Source organism: Anarrhichthys ocellatus, unplaced genomic scaffold (genome assembly GCF_004355925.1).
Source record: "Anarrhichthys ocellatus isolate YVR2014 unplaced genomic scaffold, GSC_Weel_1.0 scaffold82, whole genome shotgun sequence".
NCBI lineage: Eukaryota > Metazoa > Chordata > Actinopteri > Perciformes > Anarhichadidae > Anarrhichthys > Anarrhichthys ocellatus.
Genome location: NW_022280112.1, coordinates 682,838 through 699,379, shown reverse-complemented (window position 1 = coordinate 699,379; position 16,542 = coordinate 682,838). Strand labels below are relative to the sequence as shown.

General features: G+C 39.2%; 1 protein-coding gene across 10 annotated transcripts in view; it reads right to left on the bottom strand.

The window, feature by feature from the left end:
* astn1 (astrotactin 1) overlaps window positions 1-16,542 on the bottom strand; it is a 366,216-nt gene that overhangs the window by 87,608 nt on the left and 262,066 nt on the right. The window lies entirely within an intron of this gene.

The following is a 16,542-nucleotide window of genomic DNA, read 5'->3' as shown; positions in this document are numbered from 1 at the left end:
AGCGAAAAGTAGCTTTTACCCTTTCGATAAGCCTGCAAATTGCTTGTGCTAATTAATAGCACTAATTGTAATTTCTGGCATCATATTATATTATGATAATTTGATATAATATGCTAGCGATTGGCATTTGCAATCGGTGCTAGCGATTTATGGCAATTAGCCCTAGCATTTAGCACAAGCTAATTGAAAGGGTACAGCTATCATGACGGTAATTTAAAAACAGTTTAAGTCCGGCCGAATGTTAAAGTAACACAGACCGAGTCCAGCAGTTCATGTGGTGCTATTATGTTCTGTAACTGTAGCATGAAAGCATGGTGAAATTAGCACGCTAGCTAGCTAACTAGCCAGTCGCTAAATAAGTAAAAATTAGCAACTTAATGCTTCATCCACAGACACAGAGAAGAGAAGAAAAAGCACATTGTATGACACGTCTTAGACCACCTACCTGCCCTGCCCATGTTTATACGTTTGTTCTCATTCTAGATGCTAACCCTAACTCTTTAGGGTTTAGTTACTCTTACATGCACCACGTGGCCAAAGTACAACCTGACAGGTCTGCACAGAGCCGTGACCTTAACTTTATCCATCACGTTTGGGATAAACTGGAACACAAACTAGTAACCAGGCCTTATCGCCTAACATCAGTGTTGGACCTCACAAATACTCTTGTGGCTGAATGGGAGCAAATCCCCTGAAGCAAGGTTTCAAATTGTGGAATACCTTCCCATCCCAGAAAAGTATATTCATATGTCTCGGCAATCTCATATTTGTGCAACGTTCAGGAGTTCATACACGTTTGACCATATCGCATATGTCACACCTCGCTCCATCGTGACGGTTAAAGACCACTGTGGATGGGATATGTTACAAGATTGAGTGCTAATGCCATTCTGGCTTCCATTGTTGCTTAATAAATACAGAGTAATCCAATAAACCTAATTGAATGACCATAGACGAGAGCATTTATTTAGAATGATTAGAAAATAATCTGATTCATTTTGAATCTAATGCACAGCAGCTACTTAAGCTGTTGTTAAGTGGTATTAGAAATAGTACTATTCTAAAGGACGTTCTGTGTGGGATTATGTCTTTACCCTAATGCACATTATCAAAATGAAGTTCCCAGAAGCCTCATACTTTATCTTACTTAGCCTGTGAAACAGTTGATTTTTTTTTGTATCTTTTTTTTTTTGTAACCCCAGAATTGGAAAACTGCTCGGCTCCCTCAAAGGCACCGCACTCAGGAAACCTTTGAACGCAATTCCATTGTAGAAGTACAACACTTTTCGGACCTTAACTCTGGCCTCGGCTAGGGATTGCACAGTTAAATCACAAGTCTCTAAACCGTGGCGTCTTTTGATTGAGGCGGTCGTTTCCAAATGAGAGCGGAGACCAGTTTTCCCTCTGTCCACCGTGTCCATCCATCCTCGTTAGAAAAACCCCTCTTGCCTCTTTGCGACCCGCGCCTTAACATTACTCCACTCCTGGAACCAGCCGGTATTAAGACTGACTCTTCAATCCCAGACGATCGATGCCTTCACTTACCGAGCGAGTCACACCGCTGATTACAGCGTCCCTCAATTTACAGTGCCGTCGGTGGAAGGAGATGGGTAGTGGAAGGGAATGAAGGAAGGGAGGAAGGAAGGAAGGAAGGAAGGAAGGATATGGGTGAACTGCCAGATTGGTTGGACCCTGCTTGGGCTAGTGTGGGCATAATAAGGTCATGCTTCCTCCTGGTGTAGATGGTTACAAGAAAATAACTATATTGCTTACAGTAGCTGCTACAAATGTTATTTTTACCTTTAAAAAAAAAAGAAAATTGAATCCTTAGATGACTAGGAAAATAACCCCCCAGGAGGGCTTCACATTTTCTACTCTGTTAGAATCCAGCCGACTCTGTGTGAGCTGAGGTTGTGCTGCGATCAGAGAAATCATGTGGTCAGTCTCCTGCTGGCTGATAATTACGCGTGCATTCATGCCTTGCACACTCAAGAGTCATACAAAGTGAAAACAGATATTTGTGTTATGACATGAAAAGCAACGTTTAGTTAAGGACTGACTCCTTGCAGATTCTCCAGGTCACACACATGGCCCGAGTTAGAGCATCTCTATGTAATATATGGGTGTACATTTGCAAGAGGGATTCACATCAAATCCTTTGAATTTGATTGGACCGCTAAGAAGTGGGCGAGTTTAGTGCGATGTGGAGCTACAGAGAACTGTTGGACTTCCCGCCCCTGAGGGCAGGATGAGTCATCCAACATTTGAAACCGTTACCAGAAGAGAAAAAAACAGGGATTTTGATGTAAAAATACTCTGATGCTGATTTACATATATTTGGGATATAACAAGAGATAAACGAACAATTAACACAGGGACAGAAGATTAAAACTGGGAGAGTGTCTTATTTACTTCACTGGGGCTTTAAAGACATATTTAACCAACTTGTGTCGAGGAGCAAAACATGTTCTCTCATTCCACATTCAAAAAAAGGGAGAAAGCCAGGAAAGTTAAGAGACAAAACACAACGCGACTCATTGTGTGCACTGCCTGACATGCCTCTGTGAAAACATGAAAGACACGAGTGGGAAGACATTTAGATGAGTGTTTCATATCTCACACTTGTACATAGCCGGGTGATGTTGAAATGACAACACACCAGGATAGAAGAGAAAAGACTCAGAAGCTGTTGTTAACTTTTTAATCAAATATCCAGCTATCTATCCATCTATTCCTCTCTGCATGTGTCCGTCTATCTGTCTATCCACCCATTCATGTGTGTTCATCCATCTATTCATCCATCCATCCATCTATCCATCATTATATCTATCTATCCATCTCTCTATCTCTCCATCTACCCATCTCTATCTCTCCATCTAACATCTCTCTATCTATTCATCCATCCATCCATCTATCCATCATTATATCTATCTATCCATCTCTGTATATGTCCATCCATCCATCTATCCATCTACACATCTCTGTATCTATCCATCTACCCATCTCTCTATCTATCCATCCATCTATCCATTTATGTATGTATCCATCTATCTATCCCTCTTTCCATCTATTTATCCATGTATTCATCTATCGTGCTATACATTCATGTCCCTTCATCAGCCATCTTAATGAGTTCCTTGGCCTTGATTAATATCCTACTAATAAATGATGTGCGTTCTCAGAAGGTTGCCATCTTCGTGTTGACCACCACTCTTTTCCTGCGTTAATGAGCATGCTGGTGTATTTCCTTGGGATGGAACAAAGACAGAATCGAAACCTGCTTTAAAGCCATTTTCACTGCCTAGCTTATCAATCCATGTAAATTGATAAGTTTGTGTGTGATTTGAACTGCTAACAGAGACATGACATCTGGTGTCTTCATGGTGCTGATTATATGGGAGGACCAGTGCTTGTTGGATGGTGTTAGGTGGGATATTAATCAACTAAAAAAACAGTATTACCAATTAGCTATTGGTATGCCCAAGGACATATCGACATGGATGAGCGGAGCCGGGGATCGAACTGCCGATCCTCTGATTAAAGGACGACCCTGCTCTACCTTTGAGCTACAGTTGCAAACTGTAATGCTATGTAAGGCCAAGTCACATAACTGCGTCATGTAAGTAGTGTGCTTAACTGCTTAACAAACTTGCTTATTTTGACCAAAACCATGATCTTTTCCTAAAACTAACGAAGTACTTTTGTTACCTAAACGTAAACTAATTGTTTCCTGTCAAAATGGAAGTTTGTACGCATGTGACAAGCAGAAACATGTAGAAATCAGACGCTTGAGGGGGCCTAGAGCTTCGTAGTTTGAAAAGAATGGGCACTGACCAAGCTGTTGTATTTGATGAGTTGGGAGTGAGAATATGTTATAAATGCAGGACCAAATAATGTGGCCTTGACGGAAAATTTGAACCTAGATTCTTTTAAGCTTTTGAACAGTTGACCAATGCTGTTGTTTTTCTGGAGAGACCAGTCTCCCCCAAACATGAAAAAATAGCTTGACTGTTATTTGTGTCGACTTCATGTTCATGATTTAATAAGGGTGATTCTTCACGCCTTCAGTCAAACTTACAGTAATTGGGCCAATGTCTTTAATGGGGATTGTGGAGCTGTAGAAAGAAAGCTGTTAAAAGAAAGAGGAGGACAGTCCACAAAGACACAATCGCAATGAAAGCCCTGGCATCTGCCAAATGGCCCTTATGGTCCTTATCTTCCTACTTTCAAACAAACACAAGTACAAACGAGGCAAACCTGCTTCCTGTCTAAACCTATGGGAAAAAAACACCTCCCTAAAATAAATGTCATCATACTGAGGAAGTGCACATGAATGCAGCACTGGGACCGGGATGCTCAAGGCTGGGACCCGTTTTCATTCAAACATCAAAGAAACGTAAAAGAAAGAGAGAAGGACAAGCACATACTCACATATACACGCACTCTCAGTGTCCGACTGAGTTGCTGAATCCATTCATACTTGACTCAACCGGAGAATACTTACTTAGCATACAATACCCAAAAATCAACGGACGTTACAGTGCTGCTTGGTGTGCACACCTGCCTGTTTGATGTAGTTACAAAGGGGAGATTTAAAATGTCCTCTACGAAGTGGCCACTGACTGTAATATCAAAGGAAACCAAAGGACTAACTACAGAACTTCTGTATTGAGCCTGGACACAGCAGTAGGTTGCCTTTAGACCACACGTGTCAAACTCAAGGCCCGCGGGCCGAATCCGGCCCGCCACGTCATTTTATGTGGCCCGCGAATCCACCAGCAAAAAAAATAAATAAAAAAATTTTCTTTTTAATTTTGGAAAAAAAAATTTAAGTTAGACTTGAAAATTAAAATATCCCCATGGTCGAAATTATGAGATAGAAAGTTGAAATTATGAGATAGCATGTTGTCTGTGTACCGACATTAAAACTATCACAACAGGTGGACAGGAGAGGGAAAAGCCCGTAAAGAGGTTTTCCAACAAGTGATTGAGTTGAAAAAAATAACTTGTGTTTGATGATATTTGTCTTTGTTATTTTCTTTAAAAGTTTGATCTTTGATAGAGTAATGTGGGTTTCTTAACCCTAAATTAAAATGATTTATGTTATAATAACAGAAATGTGCTTAAATATCATTTTACATTTATATAACTGCATGCACAATATTTTTACACTTGAATAAACAATAATCAAAAGCAGAGACAGTTATTTAACAATATGTTAGGAGTAGTTACAGTTATACAGTCTTACAGTTACGACCGGCCCTTTGAGGGAAACATGATGCTGATGTGGCCCAGAGTGAAAATGAGTTTGACACCCCTGCTTTAGACAATAGCACCACTGCAAAAAATTGTATACATATATATATATATATATATATACGTATACACACACACCAAAAAGACAGCAGTTTGTACTCTTTTGAGGCAAGATGCTTGTGAGGCAGAACAAGCACAATGTTCTAAGACTCTCATGCAATCTTTTTAGATTTTCTTCATTGTCAGGCAGGTTTAGTGGATGTGGAGCTAGTCACGCTACTATGCGCCGTGATCTGTAGGTATCCCATGAAATCATTTCTATCTTTAGCTTTTTAACGTAGCTTTTTCTCTGCTGAATCAGTTTGACATCCTGGATACATCCTTCAAACACACGTTGTAGACCCTTCTGTCCAATTCTTTCTGAAATCAATAATGAGGTAATATTTGTTCAGGGAGTGCAGTTAGTGGCAGTGTGGGCTCCATGGCAGCACTGACAGCTTGATGGAGTAGATGCAGGGGCGGGGTTCAGCCAAGGGTCAATTGTAAGAAAAAGAAAAAAAATGTTTGTTTGAGAGGGATGTATTTCAAATGTTAGAGTTTGAACACACCTATTGTGTGTATGTGATTTCCAAAGTGAAAAAAGTTTCTGAGAAAATACAGATGTCTGATGTTATTTTGACTTGGGCGTGAGATGTCTTTAAATTTTGCGTTACAAACTGGAGGGGGGGGGCGGAATTTGAAAAGACAGGGGCCTTCAGAGATAAAAGATGAAAAACACTATATCTGTGTTTTACGACGGACTAAAGGTCAGGATATTTCAGCCTCTGCTGAACAGATTTTGACCATTGTTTTTTAAATCTCTCTCTCGCATCATATTCAAAGTGTGAAAAAGTTAAATGTCAAAAGACTGAATTCTCTGCTGGATGGTGCAATATATACAAACAAAGGTAGCACTTTATAATAACTACATACTATGAAGCATTAGTTAAGTATGAGTAAACACTTAATTCATCATTTATAAAGCATTGTTCCTCCATTAATAATTCATTAGTATGCAGTTCATAACAACAGTTGTAAATGTTTTATTCTTGATGAATAAGCCCGTCTATTATGTGCTTCATTATTGTGTTTTCATACTTTATAAATGATGGATTCCCCATTTGTAAATGAAGTATTATATATTTTACAAACCAATTATTAAGGAGTTGTAGATGATTAATAAGATAATTTATAAAGTGTTAGTAAATGATTAATAACTTATTTAGATGTACATTATTAATGCATTTATATATATAATGGTTAGGGACTATGTTAATATATGCTTTATAAATGCATATTAATACTGCAATTCATGATTAATTCATGATTTATTAAGGTAGTTACTACTCGTTAGTAAAGTATTTTGTGTGACCTCATCTAAAGTGAGGACTATCTATGCCTTATAAAGCATTTATAAATGACATTGAAAGGCCAGCAGTGCCTCAAAACACAGGCAAATAGACACAACATAAAGTGATCAAAAACATATTAATATTTATTGCAAGATGCAAAAAATATACTGTTAAATACAAACCTCTCATCCATTAACCAGGAGCTTTGCATATTAGTTTACATTTACTTATTTAATTATTCATTTCATACCAAGCATATCGATCTCATTCACATCCACTCCACATATAACAGCTAGTTAGCCATCTGTCACCTGGATTGCTCTATTTACAACGGAGGTGACGAGTTAGCGTGCGCCTGTCTCAGGACCTCTAGTGTTAGCTGGAAGGCTAGCTAGATACTCATCCTCCATAATATGTAACGTTACGTGCCAGCAAACTAAGAAACAAACAGACGGCCATTGGAGGCCCGTCAGCAGTCATTCTTTCTGGCCCGGTTCCGCGCGCCCTTTCAACTTAGGTCGGAGTTTTCCATCGCGTAAGTGCACTTCTGTACCAGTTCCTGGGCGAAACGTTTGTCCCACGTTGATGACGTATAAAGCGGTCTTTTCCTTTGTCCGTCTCACAAGCGGGATTTCGTTTATTGTAAACAATGAACAGATTCGGCCGGCTGCCATCGGGACATGCAACTGAAGAAAAGTACGAACAGTGGAGATCGATACGCTCGGTTAAAATGAATAATTAAATAAGTAAATGTAAACTAATATGCAAAGCTCCTGGTTAGCTCCAGTCATATATTTACAAACGTTTTATATACAGCCATGTTCTCCTGAAGGAGAATGTCTTTGTTTGTTTCTTACATGAATTAATGGCTGAGAGGTTTGTATTTAACAGTATATTGTTTGCATCTTGCAATAAATATTAATATGTTTTTGATCACTTTGTGTTGTGTCTATTTGCCTGTTCTGTTCAAAATGTGTTTTGAGGCACTTCTGGCCTTTCAATGTCATTTATAAATGCTTTGTAAGGCATAAATAGTCCTCACTTTAGATGAGGTCACACAAAATACTTTACTAACGAGTAGTAACTACCTTAATAAATCATGAATTAATCATGAATTGCAGTATTAATATGCGTTTATAAAGCATATATTAACATAGTCCCTAACCATTATATATATAAATGCATGAATAATGTACATCTAAATAAGTTATTAATCATTTACTAACACTTTATAAATTATCTTATTAATCATCTACAACTCCTTAATAATTGGTTTGTAAAATATATAATACTTCACTAACAAATGGGGAATCCATCATTTATAAAGTATGAAAACACAATAATGAAGCACATAATAGACAAGCTTATTAATCAAGAATGAAACATTTACAACTGTTGTTATGAACTGCATACTAATGAATTATTAATGGAGGAACAATGCTTTATAAATGATGAATTAAGTGTTTACTCATACTTAACTAATGCTTCATAGTGTGTAGTTATTATAAAGTGCTACCCAAACAAATCTTTCCAGGTCATTAGTTCATTGATATTTTCTGTTCAATTTGCTATCTCTATGCTGGTGGGTACACCTAATACATAATACAATAATATGTAGAATGTAAAGATCTAATCTCATGTGCCAGTGCAAATACATCCCAGTGCTGGCTGCATAGGATTGTTTCCTACCCGTGTGATCCAGAGACTTCCAATAACTTCGGTATTGTTAAATCCAAAATGTAATCATTTCCAAAATCATGTTTTTCTCAAACAAAACAGTTTTTGTGTCCAGCCTTTCACACTGTTAGAAAACAGTTTTTCTCACTTCTCATTTAATCCGATTAATCAGTTTATTGAAATTGAGGTTTTTCTCCCCCAAGTATTTATTTTTAGGGTAATTTCATAAAAAACAGAACGTCAAAGCTTCATCCAAACATTCGGTACAGCCCTAAATTAAAATACCTTGCAGCTTTTGGGCTTTTTTTGGAGCAGGCGGTGTTGCAGGGAGCAGGAATTCTCACTGCCCTGAACCGCACCACGCCCACCACACCATCTCATATTACGTCATATTATATCATATGTGGTCGGTAAAAAACATCAACAACATAGCTCTGACTATTAGATAACGTTTTGGTTTTACTATGACTGATGCATGTAATTTACACTGAGCCTGAAAAGAAAATATTGCGATGAGCTTTCGGAAACTGAGTTCCATTTAATTTTGCACCTTGTCTTGATGCATCATGGATGAACATATACTGTATATGTGTTAATTAACCTTTCCCCTTCCGCTTATCTACATCTCCCCTGCAGACTGAAGTAGTGAGGAAGAGCACCAAGCTTTTGACCTGAGATTCTTTTAATGAGCTTCATAAAAAGAACAGGTGATCTTACTACTTTGCACAGACAGATAAACGTGACCGTTAGGCAATAAGTTCCATTATCAGCTGAAAGTGTCGAGCTGCTGGTGATGTAGAGGGCTTGTTTTGAGAGTAAATAAATTAATAAAACAATCCTACTGCGTATTGGCCCATATCTCCTGATTCCAAAATCTCCTAGCATCCCTCACGGTGGTGAGCATACTATATTCATGCACATATCACCATTATCAATATTTAATACCTTCAGAGACCACGGCACAGCTGCCGAAGAAATCTGTAATATGGCTCTGCAGGGGTTGAAACAGCATGAGTATCTGTTCAGTGCACTTTCTTATTTATTCATATCAATATGACAAGAATTTTTAGTTTGTTTTCATCAGTTTGCATTAGTTCATACACACCAAGCAACATCAAAAAAAATGAAAGATGGTGCTGCATGCAATATGAACCGTGAGCCATGTTCTTATCCGTGGTGTCACCACAGCACAATGAGGCCTATTCTCCTGAGCCACCCACAAGCTCCACATATTACTGTCAAGATAGAATACCATAGAAAGTACCTTTTGGTTTGCATTCACAAAATCTGCTATTAAAATGAGTGCATTAAAACACAACATATCACATCTATAGACATTAAAACACGTTTACATACAACTTAATGGGAGCTACATTAAACGGAGTACAGGGTATTTGATGTTGAGGACTGAATCATGATTTAATAAATTTATGTAAAATGCAGTGTGCTGAGGCAGCGAGCCGGCTCCAAAAAGTAGCTGTCCTTACTAATTAAGATATTTTATGGCAACAGGGACAAAAGATTTTTCATAGATGTTTTTCTTTGCAAATGGGACTCTGCACCTTTGGCCTGAGGGCAGAAGCTGTAAGCGCTGATTTAAGGGATGGCTGTAAGATTCAGACACTGAAGGCCTTTACACACTGGGGGTTTTTCTCTTTTGTGCACGATTAACTCGCCTATCAATTCTTTCTAAGAGTCTTTTTTATCTTCAGTACTTTCAAACTGGACGCTAATATTATGTGGCGAAAAAGCAACATCACTTTTTTTCTGAGCTTTCAAATTGCAAATAACGGCATCAACCAATCACGGTGTGAGGAATGGATACATAAACACGCACACTTTTAGTGTACAGGGAGGCTCCGCAGTCTGAACCAAGACCATTATTACTCACAATCAGAGCATTTTGCTAAAAGTAAACCCAATAAAATAGCTCATGGTAGCTTGGACACCGAGATGCGTCGCAACATGCGCAGCTGCTTATAAAATGCCCCTTTGCAAAGCGAGTCTGGCAAAACAGCTGATGAGCCTGTGGAGCGGGGATGCGTGAGTAACCAGCCGATCAAATGTAAATGACGATAAAATGGATTCACTGCAGACATCGAGTTCTTGCTGTTGCTCTGCTGTTAAAAGAGGACGAGGGGAAGAATTATGTAGTTCATTGTTAAAAACAAAAGGCTAATATCAATATCCGTTCCTACCACGTCTAAACAGGAAATCAGTGGTGAAGTAGTAAAGCCCGCCTCTTGCTTGATTTGATTGGTTGCCTTGGTCAAGTGTGACATTGACGAGTGGTGCGACTCCACAACTTTTTTGAAAAATTGCTGCTTCATGAGATTCTTCTGTATCGTCGTTTATTCGGAAAGCTGCTTATGGTGAGAAGAGCTGAGGTTGCTTTTTTATAGATTTTTTGATTTTTTTTTTAACTTCTCCTTTTGCATATACAGTACATTTATAACATTCCTGTTTACATTCAGGTCATCCATTTGCAATACTGTCTACCACAAATTTCTAAAAGCATGATATAATATATTACTGATGGATTAAAGTCTTTGTTGTAGTTTGTTAGTTGTTGGAACTACTTTATCCACTTTTTGGTAGTTTAATCACTTTTTATCATAAGTTTTGTATCCTAACTAATGCTGTAAAATAAAGTTCATAGAATCCAGTGAAGGCGCTTGCTGTTGCAGCTAACTTAAATTGCATGCCAAGCACAACGTGCTATTTTATTACATTGCATGTGGCTGTATACGCGTAGCATTTTTGTGTGGAAAATGACTGTGAAAACAAGCCAGTCAAGCTCTCCTGGTCCTCTGCGGTGCTTGATCCCTTACTTATTCCATATCTTAGCAAATACATTCTTTACCGCAATAACCAACCATGGCGAGCAAAGCTATCTCCACATATTAAACTAAAACAACCACAAATTTCTTCTCTGGCTATTCAATTATCTTTGCGGTCGGTATAACTGACTACCTAATTAGGGAGTATGAAACACCTACGTCTCTTTCATCATGATAAGTCAGCAGAGGACAAAGTTGTTCTTGTCACTCTGAGCTTTTCTGAAAAGTTAAACCATTCTCTAACTTTTAAAAGGTCTCTACTCTGCCACAGAACGACCAGGTGCAGCTTTGTTTAAAAAGTGTTCAGATTTTGTGCTCCCCATGGCAGCTCTCCATTTCTTTTAAGGTAGAAAATGGCAATTTGAAAAAAAGAAAGAAAAAAGAGTGTGGAGAAGAAGTTCAGTTTGTTGTCGTTTGCTGTTAGTTATATGACTATTGCTACTATTGTTGCTGGTATTATCACTACCAGCATCATCCGTAATGCTATTGCCAAATCAGTTTGTAACATCAGATTCAAGCAGCTACATTTGTCTGTTTCTGCAATAACAACAATAAATTTCCCCAAAGATCTTACTATAGACTATAGGCACACACACACACACACGCACACACACTAGGTTGACGCTTTACGAGGGACTTCGGAGCATTTCTATTGCTTGTCCAGCGTGCACACATTAAGACAATGTTCCACGTTTTGATTGGCTCTAGTTTTCAAAAGTCAAACCACTGCAGGACCAACGCCTTTCTAAAATCTGTCTTTTATCCGGCAGCAGTGAAGAAAGCAGTGAAGGCTGTCATCAGAGGGCTGTTTTTGATGTCAATCAAACTGTGCACATGCAGGTCAAGTGCAGGTTAACCTGTCACCCTCTTCGCTACTTTACTACAAAGTCAAAAACGATACAGATTAAGGGCGGATTATGATGGAAACACAAATAAAACTGCTTTAAGTGGGTGATGCTGGATGAAGGCGATTCTCAGATTTAGATTTTTTCCCAACAGATGTGAAACAATGACATGAACGAACAACGATGTGAAGCAACGACTATGTAAACCAATGACAATGTGAAGCAACGACAATGTGAAGAAGCGATAACCTATGTGAAACAACAACTATGTGAAGAAGCGGTGACTATCTAAAGGAATGACGATGTAAAGGGAAAAAGATGTGGAGTGACAACAGCATGAAGCAACAATTATGTGAAGCGACGACGATGTGAAGGGTCGAGAAGCGACAATGATCTGAAGGTACGACAAAGCGAAGGGATGATGATGTGAGGCAACGCCGATGTGAAGCGACGTCAATGTGAAGCGACAACAATTTGAAGTGACAACGGTGTAAAGCAACGTGGATGTGAAACAACAAACAGGTGAAGCAATGAGAATGTGAAGCAATGAGAATGTGAAGCAATGAGGATGTGAAACGACGGCAATGTGAAACGATAAACGGGTGAAGTGATGAGGATGTGAAGCAACCACGATGCGAAGCAACCACAATTAGAGGGGACGACTATGTGAAGGGACTACGATGTGAAGAGGGACGACAATGTGAAGAGAGACGACAATGTGAAGACTGACGACAATAAGAAGACAGACAACAATGTGAAGAAAGACGACAATATGAAGAGATGACAATGTGAAGACAGACGACAATGTGAAGAGGGACGACAATGTGAAGAGAGATGACAATGTGAGGAGAGATAACAATGTGAAGAGGGACAACAATGTGAAGAGGGACAACAATGTGAATAGATGACAATGTGAAGAGAGATGACAATGTGAAGAGGGACGACAATGTGAAGAGAGACGACAATGTGAAGAGAGATAACAATGTGAAGAGGGACAACAACGTGAAGAGGGATAATGTGAAGAGGGACGACAATGTGAAGCGGGATGACAATGTGAAGAGAGACAACAATGTGAAGAGGRACAACAATGTGAAGAGGGACAACAATGTGAAGAGAGATGACAATGTGAAGAGGGACAACAATGTGAAGAGGGACAACAATGTGAAGAGAGATGACAATGTGAAGAGGGACAACAATGTGAAGAGAGATGACAATGTGAAGAGATGACAATGTGAAGAGGGACAACAATGTGAAGAGGGACAACAATGTCAAGACAGACGGAAATGTGCAGAGATGTTACAAGCTAAATGGCAGAATAGAAATGTTTATTATTTGGTTATAGACATATCAAAAAACTACCCTGACCACATTTAGTTTTTTGGAATCTGTTCACTCTTACACACACACACACACACACACACACACACACACACACACACACAAGCCTTCAAGTCTTCTGCCTCTCCCCTGACATGTTTTGATTAAGCTGATCACTCACAAAAAATGTAACCGGAGTGTTATCTTTCACAACTTTTGATCAATGTATGCATGATCATCCACGTTGACACGCACGCGCGCACGCTGGCGGTTTATACATGAGTTTCAAAATTAGCTGTCAAAATCATTAATCATGATGTGCTAATCAGGTCTGTTTGTGTTTGTTTGTGTCTCCCTCTGAGAATCATGCTGTTTCTAACAAATGAATCCCCCCCAAAGGAGTGTGTGTGTGTGTGTGTGTGTGTAAATAAACCAAATGGTCCATGTTGTGCAAGGTGTTGCTCTGTGTGATTTCTCCACTCTCTTTTGAAATGTGAAAATACGCCAGTGTTTTGCTAATGCTTGCTAATAGAGAGGCAAACAATCAGAGTTTCATTCATTACTGCCTTTTGATTTCTCTCAAATCTCATCTCACTCCGACGCTCGGTGTCTCTGTGGTACCGAGTAAGACACAAACTTGATGCTCTTCGAAACTTGTCTCTTCGCCGAGAGGCATCCGTTTCCAACAGACCACCGAAAACTAATCATAGGTCAGTGTAATCTGTTGCATTGTTTGATTGGACATTTAATGCATTTCTGGAGATGTCAGATAGTCATAAGTAAAGCCAGGAAAGCAGCTGAAGAAACACTGTGGGTGCATTCAAATAATACAGACAGACAAGATATAACAGGAAGGTTCTCTGCAAACGGCAGTTTGCAGGGTAGAACAAACCAGTGTCTCTATCAGGACACATCTGCAGGGTTAGGGTTAGGGTACACTTCTACTGTACAGAACAACTTTATTGTTGGATATATGATGTTTTTCTTCAACACCAACCAGTGAGTAAAAATGTGTGCCAGTACTCCCATTAATCCCACCTTGGCCCATGTACCAGCAGATATCACTGTTATTATAATCTAAATTTCCACACTTATTAAAAGATACAAGCCTGCTACATGTGCTTTACTGTTGTACATTTCATGTATGTATGTACTGTATGTAGTGCTATATTTTATTGATACATGCATCTCATTCCATTCTCTCATATCTCCTTACATTTGTGCAATCCTTTTGGATAATCGTGTCTGGTATTTGTACGGACAATCCTCTTCTTATAGTATATGTGGTGCTATATTTGTATTTGTATTCATATTCTGATTTTTATCAGCTGAGCTGTCCCCATCTCTCATCCAGTACAATGTTATTGTACCTTTGACCCTACATATGAGTAATAAAGTAAAGCTGCATGTTGTACGGAGGGCTCCCTGTTCCAGACTTGTTAAAGACAGACAGCCAACGCCAGATAGATACGTTCCTTTTCAAGTGGAATACAAACTTATCAGCTCGATAACACCTCCCAAAGGTGAATGTAAAGGGACAGACGGCTTAAGTCGTTGACAGTGGACAGCTAGAGCGGTGTAAACTTGTTGTATCAGCATTTGTATCCCACACGGTGATATTTCCTAGTTAGTAATGTGCCATTAAGTTGATAGCGAGTCTTCTAGCAGTGCTGGCTCTCAGCTGTCACTCAGGCGATGTCATTCACTATGAACTCCGGCCTGAGTGACTTGAGCCTTAAACACAATAATTCAGTGTCCAAACGTGTGGGTTTTTATTGGAACCATGCACAATAGCTGTAGCATCATTAAAACTTATATTTCATGAAAGCCGAAGTGAGAAGAGTTCAAGTTTTACTTTAATCATTCTTTAAAAACAGTGTCTGTTTTTGTTTTTTTCCGACGGCCCGGAGGAAATTAAGTCGCCTCGGAGCCTCCATCCACTGCTTCAAAACAAGTTGGTTATGATACTCAGATATCATGAAATTGCTTTCATTTAATATGAATGTATGACAAATCATCTTGTACAGTTCCCAACAAATATCAGGCTACTCAAAAGCATCCAATCTAATTTATCTTAGATCTCTGGGGGGTGCTGGCCACTGCAGCAGTTATTAGAGGGACTGGGTTTTTGTATGATAACATGTCAATTCAGTTCCACTTTCCTGCAGATGCAATCAGTGGTATTTAGTGAGGATGTAGATGATTCTACCCGTCTGTGTTTGCAGATGCATTAAGTTTGGAATGGTTTTATCTAATCTTTAAAAAGAAAGAGAAGTTGAAGTACGCATGTTCGTAAGCTGGTTCACTTCATATGGGTCCTTGGTCACTACATCGGAGCAGCGTTGCACACTCAGTTACAGGTGAGACGTCCTGCAGACAACCTTTGCATAGAAGCAGCCTGAAGCGTTTGAGAGGTGGTGCTGAAACAACGACGGGCCCACTGTTTCTAAAAGAGCCACGTTTAAAAGGTTAATAACCAACTCTCTTTCCATCAAGAATGCTGAGAGACACAAAGATCTTATAGATCTGTGGTATAAGATAACACTTTAAGTTTCTGTACAGCAGTGTTTTGGTAAAGCATGTAATATAAAAGCTCTATTTAACGAGCTGAAGGCAAATCTGTCTGCGTGTTTCAGTGGCAAAGGTTCTGGCCTCTGTTTCACTCCATTTATATCATGTATGGAATCGAGTGCATTACTTCTCATAAAATAAACTATGAATTTAACATGAGATCAGGTTGAAACATTGAGTCACTAGGGCTTAAAGCAAGTGCTTTAAGTGCATGCAGATATGTCTGCTTGTCCAAACATTCACCAATGACCAATCAGAAGTAACATGTTGCTCCAGATGAAACACGTCTCTTTTGATGAAGGCTTTGCATCATTGGCAAATGCTGGCGCTACTTCTTTTCTCGTTGTAAAGGACCAGTGTTTAGAGCGATCTATTAGCAGAATTTAAATATTAAATTCACAACTATGTTGCCATCAGTGTGTAATCATCAGAAACTAAGAATCTTTGTGTTTTCATTGGCTTAGAATGAGCACTCCATATCTACACAGGGAGTGGGTCATCTTCATGGAGTCTGCCAAGTTCAAGAGAGAGGGAGAGGGAGAGAGGAAGAGAGAGAGAGAGAGAGAGAGGAGAGAGAGGGAGGGAAAGGGAGAGAGAGGAAGAGAGAGAGAGAGAGAGAGGAAGAGAGAGAGAGAGAGCGAGAGG